Source organism: Plectrocnemia conspersa, unplaced genomic scaffold, assembly GCF_051122295.1.
Source record: "Plectrocnemia conspersa isolate PC_06_02 unplaced genomic scaffold, ASM5112229v1 ptg000006l, whole genome shotgun sequence".
NCBI lineage: Eukaryota > Metazoa > Arthropoda > Insecta > Trichoptera > Polycentropodidae > Plectrocnemia > Plectrocnemia conspersa.
This window is the reverse complement of record NW_028277170.1, coordinates 6,931,951-6,958,375: the sequence shown is the minus strand read 5'-3', so window position 1 is coordinate 6,958,375 and position 26,425 is coordinate 6,931,951. Positions and strand designations below refer to the sequence as shown.

General features: G+C 30.4%; 1 pseudogene; it reads left to right on the top strand.

Annotated features, from left to right (window-relative positions):
- Positions 1-14,688: 14,688 nt before the first annotated feature.
- LOC148234128 (uncharacterized) lies at positions 14,689-26,138 on the top strand (annotated as a pseudogene).
- Positions 26,139-26,425: the final 287 nt, after the last annotated feature.

Here is a 26,425-nt window from a genome sequence, read left to right as displayed (position 1 = left end):
TCATCCACTAACTCAAACATATCTTGTCCTCTCGTCGTACCTTTCAAATCTTCGCATAATAGAAATTCGTTGACAAATCTATTCTCTCTGATGTACCGAATAAAGGCGAGGACTTGAGCTTTTCCACTGATTAGTCAGTTGATTCATCCACTTGAAGAGACCAAAGTTTGTCAGATATTTCGAAATCCTCTCGAATTTGGTTTTGCAAGTCTGCTGACAAGTCTTCGATTCTCCGCTATATTGTGTTATTAGAAAATGGAACAGATTTGACTTTAGCTGCAGCTTCAGCTCCAAGCATGGTTTCTACGACTATCGCCAGTGCTGGGGCGATGACTTTTTCGGCTGTTGTGTGAGCTTTTTTATGTTGTGCGAGCTTTGTAACTGGCAATGAGTCCTTTTTCCGGAAGCTTGATGAACGATGTCAACTTTTTTGATTGCCTGGTTTTTTGAGCCTCTAAATTTTCTAAGTAACTTCGCGGTTTATGCTTGAACGAGTGATGATCCAATTATACGTCTCTTAAGTTTGCTTAGGACAAGAGTCTCATTGGATAACTTTGCGTTGCAATTCAAACAAAACGTAATGTCACCAGCTTCAGACTCTTGTCTTATAAAACCGAATTCAATGTAACTTTCCTGATACTTTTTTTAAATTTAAATATTTTATGAAAATCTCGCGACACACTTTGGAATCTCTCGCGGCACATATAGTTTGAGAATCACTGGTTTAGATCATAGATTTCAAATTAGAGTAAGAAAGCAGAACAAAATATGATAGCTGCCTTTTCAAAGTTATATAGTCTTTGAAAACACTTTTTGACATTGAATCAGACAACTTCTTGCACCATATCTTTAACAGCATAAGTTGTATATAAATAAAATAAAAATTCGCTTGCAAAACAAGGACGAAAATGTGAGATGTGTAAGGTCTTACTTTTATTTTAGATTAGTAATTAGAAACCGTGTATACATTTCCAATTGTTTCCTAATATGCAATAATACACACAAAAAACTATGCTCCCACGCGCATATATGTCACTATGTAACACCTTGAATAATATAAGCAGCTGCTCATCTCATTTATCTGCAGCTAAAATATATCTCAACGAACCAACTTGAATTTGTCATTTAATGAAATCAAAATATTAAAATAATGACCATCGACAGGCCAACTTTTGCCCCCTCCCCTGGATAATATTAAAATAACATCCCAGATTCTAAACTAGAAATTCTCAAGTTATCCCTCAAAAAAATCTCGAACCTATCCTAAAAATATTTTTTTAAATTCAGTGAAATCATATCGGAATACATTTTCACCGGTAGATGTATATTTTTACTAGTGAAAATATATTTTATCTGGCAGATGCTGGTGAAATTATATTTTTTATCTTTTCCACACGTTACAGTAATCAACACATTTACAATGAATGTGTATTTTTCGAGCAAGTTAAATTTTTACTAGTAAATTCCAAATACATTTCTAATAGCGAAAATATAATTTAACTGATAGGCGCTATAATGTCTATGAAACTCAATTTGACAGTTGCGAAACATCCATTTTCTGTTCAAACCCAAACCTAATGAAGCTCTTAAAATAATTAGTTTTAGAAGTTGCATTAAGTCAAGACCAAGATCTCTCAGGGGAAATAAGAGGAAGTCGACAGACATTATATCCTTATATGCGCTTCGATATTAGTTTTTTTTAAATATGATAGTTATCCTTACCGATATTACTACTGACTTCTGACATTCGAATATTGGTTCAAATGTATTCAACACTACATTTAACGACATGAAGGATACAGTTATAAGGCATTTTATCTTAAAAATAGGATCTAAACTTACATACTGAAAATGGGTTGTAGATCCCTTTAAATGTGAAATTTCTGATGTACTAGACGAGTCTTATTTAACGGCCAAATTAATTAACCGGTTCTCAGGTATTTTCTTTTAATTAACGGGTATCCGGTTTAGTTTCGTTTTTTTTTTTTAATTTTAAATAAGGGTCTGGATGTTGCCAAATAATTTTCAATTATAATTCAAAAGATTTTACCATTTAAAATATCGTTTGAATATCTGTCAGATATTCCTTTAAGTAACTGTCAAATATTCAAACGCGAACATTGGGAAAACAGAACGAGCAAGAGATGTGAAAGGGTGCAACTACAAAGGCATCCCTGCACCGAGTATGTACATACAGGACGCAAAATAGGGATGAAGTTTGGGATGGGCCATCAAATATATAGGAACGAATGGCAGTCGACAATTTAAACGGGTTGACACCCACCCGCGATCAATACATTGTAAAGGCAATATCACACACCACAACAGCAAAAAATCTTACTGTGTGATATTAACCTTAACGCACCTATACAAAATACCGTAGAATGTACATATATGACGCAAAATTATACGATAATGATTAACAGACTGATATTTAAACGCTAACATTGGGGAAACAGAACCAGAAGAAGGTGTGACTGGAGAGCACCATAAATGCATCCCTGCATCGAGTAGGTGCGTACTTACAGGACGAAAAATAGGAGGATGAGGTTATACATAAGCCAGGAATGGCAAATCCAGGAAAATTTTGCTAGTGTGTTTGTAAAAAAAACATTTTTTAATAAGTTTTAGAAATGCGTAATCACGAATTCGGCAAATACATGTTTTAAAAAAATAATTAAGGCAAAGCCCATTATTTTATTTCTGATTCTACAATATTTTATAACTATTTTACGTTTTTCTGTGAAATAATATAATAAAAATGCTTTCGCATTAAACATTTTAGAGCCCCTATCAAAATATAGAGTTTGTTTTGTGGTGGAAAAATAACCCCGAGTAGTCCTACAATTAGGAAGTGCAGTACCGGTAATACCGATATTGTACATTGTTATTTTAACCATCGCAATGCAATAAGGGTTACTTGTAAAATGGTTTTAATTTAATTTAAATTATTAAAAATATATTTTCGAATATTTGTTTATCTTTTATCAAAAAAAAAATAGTCACAATATCAATATTTTAGTTTCCAGTTCATGATATTATAGTATTAAAAATAAATTTGCACTCAAATTATTATTATTCACCACGTCAAGATTATGTGAACAAACTTACGTATCAAGTATATGGTATTGAGCGTATTCTTGGCAAGCAAAACTTGCGAAATAGGAATACAGAAAGAGTTTGGTAGTTTGCTATGAATGCAATCGATAGTATTACTACGTAGTAAATACCACAATTGGAACACATATACTATCAAAATCGCACGTATAGTTTCATTCACGTATTAACCCGTTCACTTACAAGCGCATTCATTTTATTTAATTATTGTAATAAGGCATTAAATTGCATTACAAAAATAATTGTTAATAGATAACTCATATTTTTATTAGAAGTGCATCCTTAAAATTATGTAAATTAACTGATTTAATCAAAAAGTCGTTTAATTGTTAAAGAAAGAAATCGTGATGATGTTAGCCCATGTACTAAATAACATATTCATTATATTAATTCTGAATAAGTTTAATTCTTAGAAACATTAGTAAAAAATAATATTTTCAATAATATTTAAAGAAAATTGCTGCTGCTTGATTTGTAATTTTACTGTCGCAATAGCAGAAAAAGTAAATTAAAATTTTTTAAAAAACATTTTAAATATCAATAGTGAAATAAGGAAAAAACAAAAATTTGGTTTAAATACACAACAGAAGATCTTTTCATGACAATTCGACACACCTAAGGTTACAACAATTGGTTCTTTTCGAGCGAGTCATCAAATCACAAAATATTTATTTTTCCGATAGCGAATTTTCTAAATAATACTTTATTGAAATCGCGTATCCATTGTTAAACTTCAAGAACAAAAATAATAATATAACTGTCTTGAAATACAGTTTGAAACGTATAGAAAAAATGAGTCAAAATGTAAATAGCACCTCACGGATAGAGTCTCCAATTCGAGTAATCGAGTACTCGATACTCGAGTATTTTTGTCTATTTTTTAAGTACTTGATAATCGAGTATTTTGAAAATTACTCGATTAATACTCGAAATTAAAAAAATTTGAAATATTTCAGAAACAAAAATAACTTTAACTCAGTCCGGTAAAGGTTAGCGTCTTGCTTTTATTTGGCGTTTATGCCCGAAATCCCGAGCTAGAGCGGTTACTATCAGGTATAATTTTTTCATAGTTCCATAGTTGCATAGTTCCGGTCGTCGGCTATGTTAGTGAGTACGACAGAGAAATTTCTTTTGTGTTTTCTGTTCGACAGTCCCGACTTATCTAATTTATGGCAATGAACAATATGAAATATCAACAAAAAAAAAATTTAGGTTTTATGACTATGCAGTTGTAGCGTAAAGTGTTGTAAATTGTTTATACTGATCCCTCAGCTTAAAATATAAATCAAAACAATTGTGTGTTTTTAAGGCATTTAAAGTAAAGTCAGTTCTTTGCGAACCGTTTAGCTCTAGAGTGAAAGGGATTCACCCAAATACATCTTCGAAGGATATAGATTTAAATTTTTCGCATTAATCAGAAGGAGTAGAATATTGTATATTGTTAAGAAAAAAAATCTATTCAAGAAGAATTACAAAATGCTATTTTGTCAATAGTCGAAGGAAATAAGAGAAAAGCAGAGAAGTGAATGAAAGAAGAGAACATAAAAAGAGAGTTCAAAAAATGTTATATCTATAAAAAGCGAACAGATATAAATTAGAAGCCTTATCCAACGCGTTAATGACAATAAGACCAACATCAACAGCAACGGAAAGGGTTTTTTCCATAACGGGAATAATAAAACCAAAGGTTAGCAGTAATATTAAATTCGAGACACTTTTTGCATTATTGTTTTTAAAAAGTATGTTCGTGAAGTTAAAATAATTGTAAAAATTAACATACTAAGTATTTTATTTATTTATTTATATGTGCACGAATTTGAATAATAGCTATTTTGGTACATTTGGTAAATACTCGAAAGTACTCGAGTACTCGAGTATTTTAAAATTTTAATATTCGATACTCGAGTAGTTGATGGTTCGAGTAATTGGAGACTCTACTCACGGAAGATATTGCTCAACTACTAGTTTTTATTAGAATGTTTTTTTTTTAGATTTTTTTTTCAAGGAAGAACTGTTGGGAATGATTTTATAAAGATAGAGAACTCGAGATATATATATCTTTAATATATTTAAGAAGTTCATAACCATGAAAGATACAGTTTCCATGTTTGACTTAGTTTCAATCGATGGAGCAGCAGCAATGACAGGTGCTGCTAATATATTTATTGCTATGTTAGAGCGACGAAGATTTTCCAGATATTTTAAGCTATCCCTACATTATAAAATTAAGAATGTATAATTTAGAGATTTTAAGAATGTATAATTTACAGATTTAGAGAGAGAGAGCAAAATTTAAAATCTATACATTTTGAAGATTTTAAACTTGATAAGACAAAATCTCTATAAAGGCGACATTTTTTAATGCAAAACAAACTCTACAAAAAAAGTATAAAAACTATTATTTTGTTTGAGCAGCTAATCAGATGACTTTAATGCTTAAGAGTAATGAACTCAAGAACTAATGAATTAAAATCACACGACACAACGAAAGAAAATTATGTAATGTAACCAAGTTTGCAATATGTACATTTATTGCGGATTTATTCAACACGTTGTTGAGCTTTTTAAGATGTAAGGACTTTCATATCGCACCTTTATTTAGTCGCATCTCTTTTGCCGAAGTATCGACCACCGATGTTGTTGTCATCATCTTATCTCAGCCCCCGCAAACCCTTGATTGGCGTCGTCTTTGACTCGATCTTGTATTTTATTATTTTTCCGTTTGTTTGTTACTAAGGGAACAACAAATGAATTCATTTTTATATTGGTTTGTTTAAATGAATTCATATTTATACGAATTTTATTTTCGAAATATAATTTAGAATGACTAATAACTCATAAATATAACTATGAATAAGAGAGTTACTACGTTTATCCTTTGCTTAAACCACTGCCGTTACCGGTAATAGGGCCCTACGAGTCCAACCCTATGGGTGGTATCCAGCTTTTAAGGGCTAGATGAGCGGGAACAACCCCCCGTAGTACTACGTTATTTGTTTGGAGTGTCAGTAGTGTTTTTCTCGAGTGTTATTGGGAAATGCTCTCCTGACGCCGGGCCCTTATTAGCCTACTGGTTGCTCGTCATTGGTAGTCCAAAGGACGCTACCTCTGTTGGGTGTTCACGAGTTGACTTCCTCTTAAGGACCTGGGGTTTTTCAAGTTCGAAAGAGGTCCCTCACTCTGCCACACTGTTAATGACGATCTCCAGCGCCAATAACTATGAATAAAAATATGCTAAAACTTAAACATTAATAGATTTTTGTGATACAAATAACGATATTATTAGCATATACAGATGCGAAAATTGAGGCGCCATTAATTAGGTAACCCTAAAAGTCGGCAAATGGTTAGTGACATTTACATAAAATCGGCAAACACGAGTAACACCAAAAATACAAAATTCGCTAAGAGTGAATAGTAATCATTAACTGCTCAATATTTATTTGACAGTAATTTATAAATATAATGGATTTTATACGTAATCTAATCAATGAGTCATTATTCCTTCTCGGGTAGATAGGACTCGTCAGTGTTATAATACTATCTTTATAGCACAAGACAAAGAAATTTAATCTGGGGAGGTTATACACCTTCATCATGCATCTTAGTATGTCATTTCATAAAAATTAAATAGTATAAGGCAAGAGATCCAATAAATGTAAATGAAAAGAAATAGGACTCAAAAGTTTTAAAGTATCCCTGCATTCAGTATGTACATAATTAAAATAAATTAGGTATATATTTATTTTAATATACCGGGTATGTGCATCAAAGTCCCGGGCAACGCATTGGTTCGAATCAGGGAAACAGTATGAGCTTGAGGGTTGAGAGGTCATTATAAAGTCAAAATCACACGATACAGCGGCAGCAAAGATTTCTATGTGATATCTACCTTAGTGCACCTATATAATGTATTGTATATGCGAACAATTTATGTGAGTGGGCAGACGAACGAGAACGCGAATATTGGGAAAACAGAACCCTACAGTAGTGGTCATCACGTTATCCACATTTCATCCAAAAACACACATACGATTTACTCACACAATCATATTGTAGGAGTTGACAACCAGTTACTGTGAAATGTATATATTTTATTTTGTGCGAAATAGACCGATATGTTTATTTTTATAACCGGATGTGACACAGCGAGACAACGAATATTCCTACGCGCATGTATCGCTTCTCTCTCGCATACATCTGTATACGTAGACAACGCATTTACAAAATGATTGCATATGTATCTGTTACCAGCAAACTGTTTTTGGATTCGATACTCACAATTTTTCATAGTGACTTTTTAAAAATTGAAAATGAACTACCAATCTTCTTCCACATCATTAGAAAGTGACGGTATTGTTGGAACGAAACCAAAGAAAACTGACTTCCAACTTAACCGTGATTTTATTTTTCAAATGTAATTAATTGTATTTTAAAATATGTAAATTTTCTGTAAATATATTTTCTATATATGTAAATTTATATCTATTAAATATATAATTTGTATCACTATATAACAAAAATATTTTAATAATTTTAGAAATATTTTTAATTGCATTTTTTAAATAATATATTATACGTGTAAAAGTTTACGATCTCTTTTAAACTTTCCAAACTATGCCGATACGCTACAGTTTCCCGATAATAACCTTTATTGGAGCGCAGTTAGAAACAAAAAAAGCACACAATCGTATTTTCGTGCAACGTATACGACTTTATTCTTGTGACTGGGCTAGAGCACGCGCGAATGCATGTGTGTGCAATTTGGAAGCTGTGACGTTCATTGCCCTACAGCGATTTTACAAGTGATCACATTTAATTAATCTCTGTATCGAGTATATATAACGTATGATATATGTATATACCTTGATATGAGATGAACATGTAACGGATATAATTTTCAAATATGTCAATGTTTGAATCATATTTATTTGCAAAAAAATATTTTTGTCAATACATTTTATATATGAGGCGTTATATATAGTAAAGGCTTTAAAAGTTTTTTATTATTAAAATATGTATTCCAGAATTTAATTTAGAAATATCAAAATAAAAGTAATATGAGTGTCACTCTGTGTGCATTTTTATTTTCGTCCAACTCCATGACCTTTGGAACAATCTAAACATAATGTGGAAATAAGAATATGTAATAAGCTCGATAGCTACCTGTGAATACAATCAATAAAAATAGTACTTTGTAGTATATACCACATAACGCACACAGATACCAATAAAAGTTTGTTCGTTAAAATTCACGAATTGAGATGCTCTGAATATTTTAATTTAACATCACAAAAAAATTCATTAAAATACAAAAAATAAAATAAGTTGATCGCAATCCGAACAAGTGGGCCAGCCTGGTATAATTTTAAATCATAAGAGCGTTAATTTTAGGCTTTTATCATTGCTCTCTTTTTATATGAAAAAAAAGATATGGTAACTTTGAATTAATAACTTTCAAGAATCAAAAACAGATAAGAAATTGAATAGATAAACTAAAAACTATTGTGTAGGTTCTTGTATATAATTTAGTAAAAATATCAACGAAGTGAAACCAATGTCGACTCGGTTCCAAGGTCGACCCATAAAATTGAAGTGCATCTATTAAGAGAACAGAATTAGCTCGGAGGTTATAGCTTCAATACATTAAACAGCAAAATTTCTAACATGCATCCCATTGGTTCGTATTAAGAAAACATAAAAAGCTTGAAGGTCGATATATTTATAACTGCAGTGCAGCTTGTGCATATTTATATATATATGTGTATGTATTATATGGAAGATCAACCCGGGCAACTGAAGTGCACCTATTGAGAAAACAGAATCAGCTCAGAGGTTTACAGCTCCCACGATCAATACAATAAGCTTTAAACTGGAATCTGTATGCACTTGCTCATGTATAGAGTTCGTTCTGCAAAATTTCCCCGGGCAACGCAAATGTTCGTATTAGGAAGACAGAGGGTTGATAGGTCACTATCATAAAGGCGAAACTACAAGGTGCAACGGCAGCAAACTTCACTATGTAATATTTACGATTTTGCATCTACATAATGCACCGTAGTAAGAATTTATAAATAAGTGTAATTTTTTTTTATAAAGTTAGGCTACGATTTGCCGTACCCTAACATAGCCTAACATAGATTGATTTTGTTTATACATATAAAATAATATATACAGTGGCGTAGCTTGGTTATGTGCCACTCAGGGTGATCCTTAAAATTGCCGCTTCCCCACCATACATTTTTTGCATCGCGAATATGCCGCCCCCAAGCAAGTGCCGCCCGGGGCAGCCCACTAAATATAATATATATATTTTTATAATATATATAGATATACATAAAAATAAATACATATAAAAATATATATACATATTCAGCTCAAGTATGTGCTATTGAGCTTGTCCTGCGAAATGACAGGAATTTAGAAAGTTTTCTAGATTAAATTTATGTGAATTAGATACCCAATTATTTTCTAGAAATCATCTTAGCAAGTACATTTTTATATTATCATAATATGTTTATTATTTTTATATCTCGTTAGAACTTTTGAACCATATTGTACACGTCCAGAGTACAAGTTATTGAGCGTATCCCGGGCAAACGAAACTCGCGGAATAGGAGAACAGAAAGAGCTTGCTAGGTGCTATGTCACCTTGACAAATGCATCGAAACAGTGCACCAAAGTGTTCGTACAGTTTAATGAAGTACATACACTTCGATGAACTGTTCGTAGTTGTCCCGGGCAAGCAAAAATAACGATCAGGAATATAGGAACAGCTTGCGGGTTGAATCTCCATGACTGCAAGTGTAACCGGTGGTAGTAGTAAATATTTCAAAACGTACACAGCTACTAGAAACCATGCAACGTATCCATATTATAGATTCGTTTCATTCAAGAATTAACCCCTTGAGATCCACTTACGTTTATTTTAACAAACATTTATTAAAATAAAGTAAATAAAATTTATTTAGTATTAAACAGTATTTACACTAATCTTAATTATCTTTTTTTTATAAATACCTAAGTAGATCAGGTAAGCTATGCAATTGTAACATAATATTTTAATGATATTTAATAGTGCCAAATACATATATAAATCTTTGAGCACATGATCTTAATTAATAATATTCGTTGATTGGAATACACTTTTAGAGAACACGTTTTTTTTTATTTGAATTAGCCTTTTAGCACGTCATTACTTTTGATTAGTTGGAAAATATAAGTTTTTAAATTTTACAGTCGATTAAAGTTCAAGCTTATAAAATATATAAGCCGCAAATTTTTTGTAAGAATACAGATTTCACTTATTTTAAAATTTTTGACACCATGGGAAATTAATAGGGTTTCAAACCGATTAACCAGTTTAGGTAATTGATTAATTTGTTAACTGGTTTTTCACGATTATTTTAAAATTAAATAAAAAATAAAAAACTTCTTAAAAGTAAAAAAAATTGATGAATAAATTCCTAAGCAAAGAGACGGCTACAAAGATTCCTTAATTCAGGAGCTTCTGATAATGGTTGTTTACTGTTACCACATTTACCCAACTCTTTTGCTATCACTGGGTATCCATAGACACTCGAACTTATTTTCCTTGCTATTTAATTAGCTATTGGTATTACTCACAATGTTATTAACCCTTTTAATAACTGTTAGCAACACGTAAATTGACTATAGTTACAGACTTTTTTTATATTTACGAAAAATGCACTGTAGCAAAAAAGTAAAGTTTTCTGGGTTTTTTTTTGTTAATTGTAAAAATTGCTCAGTCTGATTTTGACTGAACAGTAATTGTATTATTTTAAAATAATTTTCAAATTTTCTTAAAATACTTTTTGAATAATTTGCCTTCTTATTAGTCTTTCTTCTTTTTGTACTTGGTCTCCATAATTAACGATCAAGGAAACTGAGCATTCAGATCTTAAATACGGTTTTAAGAAGTTGAAGAAAGATGTTAGCGATTATATTTTGAAGAGTTGCGAAATCAGTCTCGCTGCACTTTTAACCGTATTTTGAATCTGATTCTCAAAACGTCATCATTTTATTATCTTTGGAAAGGCACAAAAAACACCCTTATTCATTAAAAGAGTGACAAATTGTACATCAAGACCAGTTGCAGTGTTGTCAGCTCTTACTATTTTTTTCAAAATATTTATCCATAGATACATCTTCAATCATTTTCGGCAAGTTTTGTTGGACCAACGGAATTGGTTTCGTCCCGCCCGTTCCACTACTACTCACCTTGTCTTTCACCAAAACGATGACAAAATCTCTCGATGTAGACGTCTTATATACGATTTTTTTTAAGGTCTTCGACAAGGTTTGTCATCGGTTAATATTAAAAAAAATGTTGTCGGGCCTCGGTTGCTCGAATGATTAATCTTGATTATTCTCAATTCATTTAATCGATCATAGACAGTTTGTACCTTTCTTTTTACAACTTTGGGGGTTCCTCAAGGGTTCAACATGGGCCCTCTGCTCTTAACTTAATAACGACAAAAATACAGCAGTTACAAATTCCAGTTTTCTTCTATATACAAATTGTTTGAAATTAACTTTCTTCGAAGTAACTCGACTTTTTTATGAGGAATATATTTTTAACTTTAACGACCCGTTAGTTATTCGCGTCCTCTATGACACTTTAGCTCGCAACTTTCTTGAATTATTAATTTTGATTTCCCGAATAACCAAATACTCCATTTTAATCCAAAAAGTTAAGCAAAACTTATAGAGATTTTTGGTTAATATCCGTTTTTGTATTGCCATTCTATTAGAGTTCTCGCAGAAAGTTGTGTCGTTAAATATTTCTTTAAGCTACTGTGAGTACTGTTGACAGTCAAACTATTTTCGAGGCTTTGGAACGTCTTCAAGAATCACGATCACGTCCTCTTTTGCTATTTAGGGCCAGGTCAACAGCAATAGCATCGGGCTCTTAAATACGCACGTGGCTTTCTCCAGACAATGATTCTTCTGACAAGGTGATGGTATACCAACAGCATATAGCTTTCTCGTTCTAACTCATTTTGGAAACCGACCTTCGACACATTCATAACTTTCGAGTGCGAATCAACCCAAATGTTATCCTCTATACCTGCTCTTCTTGGAATTGCAAAACTGACGGTCAAATTTATATTTTAAGCCGTACGATTTCCAAATTGACTCAATGCCCTTGACTAAATGCCCTTGCTGCACTATTAATCTGCAAAGTGTATAAAATAAATCAAATTGAAAATTATATTAAAAAAATATTAAATTGTAAATTTATGTATAAAACGATTAATACAACATAATAATTAATTTTGCAAAAATAGCTTTATGTACATTGAATGATAATTATTACGAATATTACGATTTTCGCGATAAATAAATATTCGCATCGATCCATACAATATAAAATATAATTCCCATTTTAAAAATAAAAACATACAGAAAGTATAATTGAAAATAAAATAAATGTTCTAGTTAAAATAATAAAAATATATTTTTTAATAATTTCCAACATTAACATTAATAAAGTTGTTTTGCCAAACTAAAGAGTTCGTTCAAATAAAAATTCAATGCGTATTTGCATTATAATAATCACTATTATTAAAACATTAGTCAAAATTAATGATAAATATTTAATAATCACTAAATTCGATCACCGAGACATAAAATAAATTAAAAAACAATTGTGTATATATGGGATTAGAACCCAGGCTATACGTGCACCACTCGTCAGGTGCTCGGGAGCAAAATTACTATAACGCAATATATGATTCTCTTATTTGGCGAGATTCTCAGGTCGGTACGGTGGGGTAGCGGACTGGGGCATTGAGCCATATGAATTGCAGACGTCCAGACGCTCGTGAAATATTCTCGATGTAGGATCATCCCGATCCTGCTCGGCCGACCTTTTTTTTTTTAATTGTTATTTTTTTTATATAAAACGATTAATGCAACATGATAATTAATTTTGCAAAAATACTTTTATATTATATTCATATTACTGGTTTAAAATGATTGTGTTTTATTTATTAATTACCGTCTAGACGGGACTTGGCTATACTCTTAAAATCCTTTTAATGAGCACAATAATAATGAAATACGATCTCGGGGATAATCTCGAACTCTCCACCCAATTTAAAAATACAGAAAGGTATTTTAATTTAAACATTGGTTTGAAACTATGCTATTTTTCTCGTCCTTGTTAAATTCAAATTATTAAAAGACCAAAAAAAAATATTACGTAAAAAAGTAGAGAGGTAAAAAAACTTATATAATAGAAATAATAATAAAAAAATAAATAAAGTCACGATCACTTTAAACTTATAGCTGTTATTTTGTCAAAATTATGTATAAAATAAATCAAATTGAAAATTATATTAAATTGTAAACTTTTATATAAAACGATTAATACAACATAATAATTAATTTTGCAAAAATACTTTCATATACATTGAATGATAATAAATATTCGCATCGATCCATACTATATAAAACATAATTCCCGTTATAAAAATAAAAACATACAGAAAGTATATTTGAAAATATAATGAATGTTCGAGTTAAAATCATAAAAATATATATAATATTTTAATAAATGCCAAAGTTAACATTTATAAAGTTGTTTCGCCAAACTAAAGAGTTCTTTCAAATGAAAATTCAATGCCTATTTGCATTATAATAATCACTATTATTAAAACATTAGTAAAAATTAATGATAAATATTTAATAATAACCAAATTCGATCACCAAGACATAAAATAAATTAAAAAACAATTGTGTATATATGGGATTAGAACCCAGGATATACGCGCACCACTCGTCAGGTGCTCGGGAGCAAAATAACTATAATGCTATATATGATCCCCTTATTTATGAATGCACTCAGGTCGGTGCGGTGGCATAGTGCACTGGGGCGTCGAGCCATATGAGTTGCCGACGCCCAGGCACTCGTTATGAATTCTCGATGTAGGATGACTCCAATCCTGCTCGGCCGACCTTTTTTTTTTTTTTTTATTGTTATTTTTTTATATAAAACGATTAATGCAACATGATAATTAATTTTGCAAGAATACTTTTATATTCTATTCATATTACTGGTTTATAACGATTGTGTTTTATTTATTAATTACCGTACTTGGCTATACTCTTAAAATCCTTTTAATGAGCACAATAATAATGAAATACGATCTCGGGGATAATCTCGAACTCTTCACCCAATGTAAAAATACAGGAAAATATTTTTAATTTAAACATTGGTTTGAAACTATGCTATTTTTCTCGTCCTTTAATAAATTTAAATTATTAAAAGACCGAAAAAGAGAAATAAATATTAGGTAAAAAAGTAAAGAGGTTAAAAAAATTTATATAATAGAATTAATAATAAAAAAATAAATAAAGTCACGAATACTTTAAACTTATAGCACATTTTTAAGCTGTTTATTTCTTCGGCAATTTTAAAAATATTTTTCAATTAAATATTGACTGTCTGAATTATTATTTTTTATTTATTTTTAGTGTGAAAATGAAAAATTTGTTTCATTATTTACGACATAGAAATATTAGTTATTTGTCATAACTGCTAATATGGACAAACAGCAAAGCAATGAATGTGGTCTCAACCGCGTTGCTAATCTGGAAAATAATTGCAATTGCCTAATTAAATTTTTACTGAAAAGAAGTTTTAGTGGTCTTCCGCTATTTGAACATCCAGTCTAAAACTAAAACATTCAAGAGACATTTCAATAGTGAAGTATATGAAAAAAATTAAGTGGATTTGTGGATGTGCTCATTTAGCAAAATTATTATGTTGGTCATGTTTATTATTTTCTCAAGAACTGAATGTCTGAAATAAATTTGGATATAACGATTTAAGCAATTTAAGTCAAGCTCGTAAAAGGCACGAATGCTCTCAACCTCACATATGCGCTACTATACAATTAAAAAGATTTGGTAAAAAAAATCGTATCGAAGATTTTTTCAGTGCTCAATTTAAGGCAAATGTTGAATTATATAATAAGGAAGTTACTGCGAACAGATATATTATTTCCAAATTAATTGACGTGATTTGCTTTTTATCTAAACAAGAACTTTCGTTTCGAGGACATTCTGAAAATAATAATACCGTAAATGGAGACAACTATGTTGAATTATTGTATTTTCTAAACCAATCAAACACATTATTAAAAAAAAGCGAGAATTAATTGTCAGCCCTTGCATTAATATCAATCGGAAAAAAACTTTCAGACTAAATATAGAAAGACAATAAATTATATGATTCGGTTATTGCTGACTTTTGTAAGAAGGAGTGTCAAATAAAATAAATTTTCAAAAAACAAATAAATAAAATAAATTTAAAAATATAGTTTTTGTTCCCCCCTGCCTTACCGTACGCCACTGGTACGTACATACCTATATGCGGATAATTAAACGGTACGACGCAGATGGACCAATGGCAGGCTGCCATTCAAGCTGGAAAATCAATGTTTTGTGCATCTAAATTGTCGTATTGGGAGTACAGAACGATCTTGAGGGTCTACAGGACTTCGATGCACCTCGTATATATAGCACGATATCATGTACATATATGTATATACGTAGAAAATTTAAGGGTATGAGGCAGATGGACCAATGGCAGGCTACAATTTAAACTAAATAATCAATGTTTTGTGCAATCTAAATTGTCGTATTGGGAAAACATGATGGCTTGAGAGTCTACAGGACTTGGATGCACCCATATAATGCACGATAGCGTGTATGTACGTATATGCAGAAAATTTAAGGGTATGAGGCAGATGGACCAATGGCAGACTGTTACTTAAAATGAAAATCAATGTTTTGTGCAACTTCAATGCTCGTATTGGGAAGACAGAAATTGTCAACAGTACAACATCATAAGGGGAAAATCATACGACACTGTACGATTTTGTATCTATTTACACCTACATAATGAATTGTAGTATTAATATGTGTATATATTTATAAATCACATGGGCGGATGAGCCATTAATAACTAATTAATTATAATGTGCGTATTAAAGATTTGACGGATTTCCACTACACATACTATATCCTGTATACAATAAGAGAAATGAAAATGTGATTATGCATATGACCTACATACATATGTCTCATATGTTTTAATATAAAGCCAAAATCATATGATTCAAATCGGCAAACCTATATCATAATATATACATAGATTATTCTATGAAAAAGCACAGTGGTGTCAAACACGCGGTCCGCTTCTCAAAACTTACAGTTGATTTTATTAAATTATTAATCAGCCACCACCTCAAAATAAACAGAACAGTAATATAAAATAGAAAATAAACGTTAAATACCTTAGCTTATACCGAAGCTCTAAACTTGAATTTACTAAACATATTTTGGAAATTTGCTCTAAATGTCTTGCTGCCAATGCGACCCTCAGTTCGATATTTTATAGAAAAAGCGAGCTTAATATAAAAAATTAAATTTTAATTGATAGACAATTAATTAGACTAATTTTAACACATGCTTGCCCGGTGTGTGGTAACAAGAGTAATACTACTTTTTTTATAAATTGCAAGTTGTTCAAAATAAAGCGAGCAGACGAAATCCTTGAAATGAACATTACCGCTTAAACAAGACAAGCGAGACAACGAATATTCTTACGCGCATGTATCGCTTCTCTCTCGCATACGTTTGCATATGTAGACAACGCATTTACAAAATTATTGCAGTACAAATTTTTGATGAATCTGTTACCAGCAAACAGTTTTTGGATTCGGTGCTCACAATTTTTCATAGTGACTTTTTAAAAATAGAAAATGAACTACCAATCTTCTTCTACATCATAAAAAAGGAACGAAACCAAAGAAAACTGACTTCCAGCTTAACCGTGATTTTATTTTTTAAATGTAATTAATTATATTTTAAAATATATTTATTTTCTATGTATGTAAATTTATATCTATTAAATATATAATTTGTATCACTATATAACAAAAATATTTTATTAATTTTTGAAATGTTTTTAATTGCATTTTTTAAATAATATATCATTTAAGAACTCTTTTAAACTCTCCAAACTATGCCAATATGCTGCAGTTTCCCGATAATAACATTTATTACAGCACAGTTAGAAACAAAAAAAACACACACACACAATCGTATTTTCGTGCGATGTATACGACTTTATTCTTGTGACTGGGCTCTAGCACGCGCGAAAGCATTTATGTACAACTTGGAAGGTGTGACGTTCATTGTATATAAACACCCTTGCTTATCTGTTCTCCTAATACATTATATAAATATATATATACAAATATACGTTCTCTTTTTATGTGGTAGATACGTTCCACAGGAAAACGCATAAAAATAAATCGCACAAAAAAATACTAGACACACGTATAAAAATAAAGGATACGTTCCATAATTTTTTAAAACCGCACAAAACTAAATCAATGAGTTACAATATACCGAAAATCGCATAAAAAAAGGTTTCTTAAATTTCAGAAAAATAATTAGTCTTGCCATGTTCTTTCTGAAATGTTTATTCATAATTTTATAAAAACGTTAACAATCATAGACAAGTTTATTAAATTTGAGAAAAATATAATCTTAGCATATTCCTTCTAAATTTATACGGAAAAGTTTTACAAAAAAAAATACAGAAAATTTTTATAAAAGTTAATCTTTCTTTACATATTTTCTTTATAATTATCGTCGCTATATGAGAGTGTTCGGCATAATTTGCGAACTGGTTCGAAATCAATTTCATCACTAGAATAGATAGTCAGCATATCAGATCTATGTCCTGAAGATAATGATTCTTCACAAGTAAAATTAGTCTCAACTTCGCATGTTGATTTTTTCCCTTTGACAATATAATCAGTGATTAAACTTTGCGATGGCTTTGCTAATTTTTTGTACAATTCCTGATATCCAGAAATGCAATTCTGAAGCTCTCGTTGAAACTTGAATGCTCGTTCAGAATTATCATCTTTTCGATGAAATGGTTTGCCAATTTACTGGAAAGTTGAAGACCTTCTCGAATTACACTTGCAGTGAGTGTGACTGGAGTTTCATCTTCTTCCGATTAATTTTCGTTTTCTTGTTCTTCAACGGTATCAAGAGTTATACCAATGATATCATTGTCATTCATGACATTATCCTCAAGTAATTCGTCTAAATCGTTTTGGGTATATGTTTCAAAACCTTCCCCACCCATTTCATGTGCTAAAGAAATTATTTCAGCTAAAACGATACATCCGGAGACAAAATTCTCCGAAGTTCTTCAAAATGGTCTAAAATAGTTATTTAAAAAAAAATGCTTCTTGAAATAAAAACCGCATAACTTCAAAACCGCATAAAAAGAGGACCGAGTGTACCAACAATTATACCAGAAAACATTATATAAAAACACACATACGAATTACTATTGTATGTTTATTTTATAACCGGATGTGACACAGACGAAATTCTTGAAATGAACATTACCGCTTAAACAAGACAAGCGAGACAACGAATATTCTTACGCGCATGTATCGCTTCTCTCTCGCATACGTTTGCATATGTAGACAACGCATTTACAAAATTATTGCAGTACAAATTTTTGATGTATCTGTTACCAGCAAACTATTTTTAGATTCGGTACTCACGAATCTTCTTCCACATCATTAGAAAGTGACAGTATTGTTGTTAAAGAAAACTGAATTCCAACTTTACCGTGATTTTATTTTTTAAATGTAATTAATTGTATTTTAAAATATGTATATTTTCTATGTAAATTTTCTGTAAATATATTTTCTATGTATGTAAATTTATATCTATTAAATATATATAATAATTTGTATCACTATATAACAAAAATATTTTATTAATTTTCGAAATGTTTTTAATTGCATTTTTTAATTAATATATCACTTAAGAACTCTTTTAAACTCTCAAAACTATGCTAATACGCTGCAGTTTCCCGATAATAACTTTTATTACAGCACAGTTAAAAACAAAAAAAAACACACAATCGTATTTTCGTGCGATGTATAAGTACGACTTTATTCTTGTGACTGGGCTTTAGCACGCGCGAAAGCATTATGTACAACTTGGAAGGTGTGACGTTCATTGTATATAAACACCCTTGCTTATCTGTTCTCCTAATACATTATATAAATATATATATATACAAATATACGTATATATATCATATATATATATACATTATATATGGATCTATATATAAAATATATACATATATTTGTATATATATTTTTATATAATGTATTAGGAGAACAGAAAACATAAGCTAAAGCTTAAGCTATAATATTTATATATGACATCCTTGCTTGTCTGTTCTCCTAATACATATATATATATATCGAAAGACCCATGGGTATGAGGGAGGTATTGCGCGCAGTCTAGACGACCTGCGCATTCCGTACCATTGTATTAGGAGAACAGATGAGCAAGAGTGTTTACAAGCTATATCATATGGGGAATGGTACATTTTTTAAACAAAAATATGCTGCGGCAAATTATGCTACTTTTTTTAAATTATAAAATCATTTCTCGATTTTAGACTTCACATAAATATAGATAGCAAATAAACATTTTCAATCAGTACTAAATATCATTATTAAGTCAGCAAATAACAGTGGATATTGATAGAAAAAATGCTGCTAAAAGTTGCCAAGTTTCAAATAATAAATTACTTATATTTACATATTTCTCTAACATTAAATTTTGATGTAATATTGGTGTAAAATAAATGTTAACTTGTATTTTGTTATTTTTTTTTAAATAAACTTTAAAATTTCATTCCTTAATAAAATTAAGACTCCTAGTTATTTCGTGGCTGGCAAACTCTCTAGAATTGAATTTGGCAAACTCTCTAGAATTGAATAAGTTTGACATCACCTGTTTAGCAAACGAGCAATGAGTGATATTCATTCATCACCGTTTCATGTATTATATTATACTATATATTATTCATACGAAAAATAAAATGAGATTTAAAGCTTAATAGAATTGGCTTCCCGCGATCGATGCATGTCACGCACTTGTTTGTATTAAGTGACATGGGGTATGAGGGATGTATTGCGCGCAGTCTAGACGACCTGCGCATTCCATACCCTTGTATTAGGAGAACAGATGAGCAAGGGTGTCTACAGGCTACCACCATAAGGGGAATATTACACGGTGAGGTTTTTTAAATAAAAATAACGATCTCGAAAAATGAATTATGCTACTTTTCAATGATGACTTTTTAATGTTAACAATTTTATTTGTAACAAATTAACCACATAAAAATTATTTCAAAGTATTATCAATTGCCTACTTTGACACATTTTCAGATCATTATCATATTATAAGATATCAGAGTTCTCAAAAGTTGTGTATGTATACATATATTGCTGATAAAGAATAGGCACAGTAAAGCGAAGCATAGAATAATCGCGTTTATCGACTGTTTTTTTAACTAGTGATTGTTATACGTTAACCATGTCGCTTGTAGACTAAATAATTAATTTAAGAAAAATGAAATCGTGGTTTAGTGAATAAACCTATCAGTGTAATATCTTCCTACTGGCTCGCTACATACACGTGTACATGCAGTATAAAGGGGTATACGAACCAATGCTAACACAATTGCATCTCTGTGTGTATACAGGAAACTGCACGGGAATGAGTTGAGCGTTATCGTGCCTGAACAGCTGAGATTGCAAAAATTTATTTATATTATTTATTGCAAATTTCATTATAATCATCTGACCATCCATACAATTCTATATAGTATAGCTCTATTTGATTTTTTTAAATCAATGATTATAAATATTTTATGAAAATGACAACTTTGTAGAGCAGTGGTTTTTAACCGATGCACCACAAAAATCCGCAAAATGGTAGGCTCATTTAAAGGATTTGTTACCCTTGCAAAGACAAGAAAACCTAATATTATATCTACGCACTGTTTTTTAAATAGAGAATCTTTAGTTTCGAAAACATTACCAGTAGCACTAAAACCTGTACTAGATTAAGTTGTGAATATGGTAAATTTCATAAAATCAAGACCTTTAAAAACACGCATGTTAAAAAAACTTTGCATTTATATGGAAGCTAAATACAAGTGTTTTTTCGAGATGAAGGTATGGATGATTTTATAAAATATCTTCAGAATAATGATTGGTATGCTAAAGTGGCATATTAATTACTTAAATAACGTTAACACAATCATTCAAGGAAAAAACGAAAAAATTTGATATTCATTGACAAATTGACAGGATTTCGGAAAAATCGAATAATAGAAAAAAAATAGATATGTTTCCTTCACTTAATGAAAACATTCCCTAGGGAGTTATTTCCGCAATAATAGAACATTGAACTTTATTGTAAGAAAAGATTGCATATTATTTTCCATCCTTAAATATAGAAAATTATGACTTGATACGAAATCCATTTGCTACGATTGATACATCGTGTTATGGATTTTCCTACGCCGAAAAAGATGAATTAGTCTCATTGTCGACTGATCGTACTTTAAAAATTAAATTTTCCGAAATGACAATGGAGGACTTTTGGATTTTTGTCCAAGAACAATATCCAGTTCTTTACATGAAGGAACTGAAATTTTTGTTACAGTTTTCAACATCATATTTGTGTGAGTTTGGTTTCTCAACAATAACTAACAAGACAGAGAAAAAATTTAGATGAAAAATTGAGGGTAACTATATCAAATATTCGACCTAATATTTCTGATATCTGCAAAAGCCAACAAGCTCAGATATCACAATAATTAATTTTTGATTGATCATATGAATTCTATTATGTTAAGCAGGGACGTCATTTTGGGTAAACAAAGGGGAGAAAATGCACCACTTAGATTTGCCACCCAAAGAGCACCTTCAAATATTAATACAAATATTTTTAATAAAACGCGTATAAATATAAAATTGTTTCTAGGGCAAAATTAACTAACTAAATTTATTTTTAATATTAAACTTTTTTTATATAATTTAACTTAAAAAAAATTGTATGTAATTTTGTATGTAACTATTATTTTTTTTAATATGTAATAAAAATTATGACCATATTTTTTTTTCGACCTCTTAATTGTGTGCACCGCCACTTTTACCCATGATCAAAAGTGCACCTTTACTTCGAAAAGGTTAAGAACCACTGCTGTAGAGTAACAACAAGATGACTCAAACCAGGATAAACCATCTCTAAACGAGAAAAAGAAAGCAGTAAAACGTCTTAAGAATAATAAACACCGGAAACATCATTGATTCGAGTACTATTAACTAACAAAGAGAAAATAGTAAAATTAACGTTGATTTATAAAAAGTTATATAATTTTGTATAGATAAGAGAAAAACGCAATGACTAATGAGACGACACTATTATATATATTATATAACGTATGATTGATATTTTAGCCCACTAACAATTTTTAAATTTCGCTTCAAATTCGCACCCTGGATGCTGAACAGTTTGGATCGGGAGAACATAAACTGACGAAAGCTTCGTAAACCTCGCCTGACCATGTACCGAGGTGCACACATATAAATATCTAGCGCAATACTATCAAAGGCATCGCGTGTATATGTATATCGTTCATTTATTTTCGAGCTTAGCCATTTTAATGTCTAAAAATAATTAATTTAATAGTTCCTGCGCAACCGTTTTAATATTTTTTTAAATAAATCTAGAAATTATAATAAGTAACTTATTAGATTAGTGTCAGTAAAACAAATATACAAATTATAAATTTGTTGACAGCAATAATTTCAAAATAAATATTTTCTATTAAATATTTCGATTAATTTTTTTTACGATAATAGTTGAATTAAACCAAATATGAACATTTGCAAATATATAATAAATGCAATAAAAAGTTACCTCTTATAGTGTCAGAAAATCTTTTAGTTTCTAGACAATTATATTACCAATTTTTAAATAAATAATTAAAAATTTTATGATAAACTCGTGTGAGATAATAATGTCAAAATACCAAATAAGCAAATTATAGAAATGTTGATTGCAATTTTTAAATATAATCAATTACTGCACAATTATATAGCAAAATATAATCACGCAAAAATCATAAAATCATACTAAAAAAACATCTGTTTCAAAGAAAAAATAGAACACTACTATATATTGTTTAATAGACAATCATTTATGATATATTTCTTATCAAAAAATATTACTGTTTTTTTAAATAAACTTTAATGTGAATCCGTCAATTTACTTTGTAGGTTAATAACTATAATTTGGAAAAACGACAGTGTATCTAAAGACTGAATTAGTAACAATTAATCTTGCAAGTGTAAGTGTTATGAGAGACGAGCTAAGTTATATCTCAATTAACTTAATGTTTTATATTAAATAAAAGGTCAGATGCACATACGTAGTATATGCGGTTATATACAAATAAGAATTAACGTGCTATGCAATTTTTATTGTCAACCATCAGTGGTGTGAGGGACGAGCTCAGTTCTAGCCCAGGCAACTAAGTGAATGTATTAAGGGAACAGATCGAGCTTGGGATGGATAACCGAATAGAAATTAAAATGCATCCCTGCGCCGTAGCATTGGAGGTGGGGTATGAAACTTTACGCTGTTCAGAGCAAAATGGCCGTCTCTAAGTATAATAAATTGTGGTCTACAATATTTTATTTTAATATTTTCAGACAAGTATAACTTAATATACTATACGCAGATGTACATAAATGCGTATATGTACATACATGAAATAACGTGATATGCATTTTTCGTGGTCAATCAATACATTAATGAAATGAGTGACGAGCTCAGTTCTTGCTCGTGCAACTAAAGCGAGTGTATTAAGGGAACAGAACGAACTTGGGGGTGGATAACCAAATAGCAATATAAATGCAACCCTGCGCCGTAGCATTTAAATAGTGTTTCAATAAGAGCGCCTTTTTTAAATTTCGCACCATTTAAATAACGCAGGTATAAACATGAAAATAGAACGATATATCAATGGTATGAATCGATGATTCCTGAAAAACCTGGGTTCAAATCCCATGTATACACAATTGTTTTTTTAATTTTAATTATGTCTTAGAGTTCGAAATTAGTGATTATTTAATATTTATCATTAATTTTTACAATTTAAATATTATTTCATCCAAATAATTTTTAAGTATGTACAAAATAACAGCTATAAGTTTAAAGTGATCGTGACTTTATTTATTTTTTTATTATTATTTCTATTATATAAGTTTTTTTACCTCTCTACTTTTTTACGTAATATTTTTTTTTCGGTCTTTTAATAATTTAAATTTATTAAAGGACGAGAAAAATAGCATAGTTTCAAACCAATGTTTAAATTAAAAATACTTTCCTGTATTTTTACATTGGGTGGAGAGTTCGAGATTATCCCCGAGATCGTATTTCACTATTATTGTGCTCATTAAAAGGATTTTAAGAGTATAGCCAAGTCCCGTCTAGACGGTAATTAATAAATAAAACACAATCATTTTAAACCAGTAATATGAATAGAATATAAAAGTATTTTTGCAAAATTAATTATCATGTTGCATTAATCGTTTTATATAAAAAAAATAACAATTAAAAAAAAAAAAGGTCGGCCGAGCAGGATCGGGATGATCCTACATCGAGAATATTTTACGAGCGTCTGGACGTCTGCAATTCATATGGCTCAATGCCCCAGTCCGCTACCCCACCGTACCGACCTGAGAATCTCGCCAAATAAGAGAATCATATATTGCGTTATAGTAATTTTGCTCCCGAGCACCTGACGAGTGGTGCACGTATAGCCTGGGTTCTAATCCCATATATACACAATTGTTTTTTAATTTATTTTATATCTTGGTGATCGAATTTAGTGATTATTAAATATTTATCATTCATTTTTACTAATGTTTTAATAATAGTGATTATTATAATGCAAATACGCATTGAATTTTTATTTGAACGAACTCTTTAGTTTGGCAAAACAACTTTATTAATGTTAATGTTGGAAATTATTAAAAAATATATTTTTATTATTTTAACTAGAACATTTATTTTATTTTCAATTATACTTTCTGTATGTTTTTATTTTTATAATGGGAATTTTGTTTTATATAGTATGGATCGATGCGAATATTTATTTATCGCGAAAATCGTAATATTCGTAATAATTATCATTCAATGTACATAAAGTTATTTTTGCAAAATTAATTATTATGTTGTATTAATCGTTTAATACATAATTTTACAATTTAATATTTTTTTAATATAATTTTCAATTTGATTTATTTTATACACTTTGCGGATTAATAGTGCAGCAAGGGCATTTAGTCAAGGCATTGAGTCAATTTGGAAATCGTACGGTTTAAAATATAAATTTGCGATAAAATATCTATTATTTGTGAGTGACCGTCAGTTTTGCAATTCCAAGAAGGGCAGGTATAGAGGATAACATTTGGGCTGATTCGCACTCGAAAGTTATGAATGTGTCGAAGGTCGGTTTCCAAAATGAGTTAGAACGAGAAAGCTATATGCTGTTGGTATACCATCACCTTCTCAGAAGAATCATTGTCTGGAGAAAGCCACGTGCTGGCAAATCAGTGTTTCCCAAGCTTTTGCCGTGTTTCGTTGTTTGCAAAGCTAATTTATTATTTTTATTTTTGTAATTTCATCATCCTATATCTTTTATTTAATGTAGGAAGTATTATTATACACTTTGTTATTTTCTGTATATTGTATTATACGTATTTGGTGATTTTTTTGCGGTATAAATTGTGATAAAATACTGGGATATGTCGTCCAGACAAGATACAGAAAGACTTTTAGACGAATGTGAAGATGATGTCAATGTCGATGAATCTTTTGGCAGTGATATCGACTTTGAAGAGTTGGATTCTGATGCCACCGACGTAAATGATGTAATCGATAACGAAGCTGACGATTCTTCATCAAAAGACGAAGAAACGTTCATGTCAAGATCTGGTCTAGAATGGCATTCAACTCCACGATACAATTCCAGAACGCGAATCCAAAATATCGTAACATCTTTTTGAGGACTTGGAACAGAAGCTAGCAATGTGACTACAATCAAGGAAAACTTTGCTCTCTTCATGACTGCAGCGATGATTCAAGAAATAAGTACTAGTGGAGACTAATCGGGTCTCTAGAAATAACAATCAAGACCACACCAACCAACCGGAAATAGCAGCATTCATCAGCGTATTGATAGCTTCTAGAAGATGCAATGGCCGTAGACTACCACTAAAGGAAATATGGACATCTAACCAGCTTTTTAAGTAATTCTTTTTTCTACGGTCATTTCAAGGGACACATTCGTATA